Here is a 529-nt window from a genome sequence, read left to right as displayed (position 1 = left end):
TGACTTCCTTTGCCATGACCGGAAGTTTGATCGACCCGAGGGTCATTGATGTTGTGTTCAAAAAACCGGTCAGGGGTTTTGGTTCCGGGACGACTTCCCCGAGTTCGATGTTCATTCTCCGGAGAGTGTCATGGAAAATGACGTTGACCGTGCAGCCTGTGTCGATGAGGATTCTTCCCACTTCGAGGTCTCGAATCACCAAGTCGATGACCAGCGGGTCGCAGTGAGGTTTATCGATTCCGACGGTTTCCTCCTCCTCAAAAACAATCATATCGTTTGGAGCGTTGTCGGTCAGGGACCGATTCGTCCAGTTAAAACTTGTTTCCGCCTTTCTTTCGTAGGCTTTGATGGATGAAACAAAGTCGTGGTAGAATTGCGATTCTCCGATGATCATGTTTATCCTCCGTCGGGTACTATTGTGTCCATGGTCATCCTGCCTTCTTCTGCATTTCTCGCCAGACTGGTTTGCGCGTGCCTCCCTCTCGGGAGACTCTTTATCAGTCCTGGGAGGGCGGTCAGAATCCAGGAT

Source organism: Brassica oleracea, chromosome C4, assembly GCF_000695525.1.
Source record: "Brassica oleracea var. oleracea cultivar TO1000 chromosome C4, BOL, whole genome shotgun sequence".
Lineage (NCBI taxonomy): Eukaryota > Viridiplantae > Streptophyta > Magnoliopsida > Brassicales > Brassicaceae > Brassica > Brassica oleracea.
Note: the sequence above shows the minus strand (reverse complement) of the source record.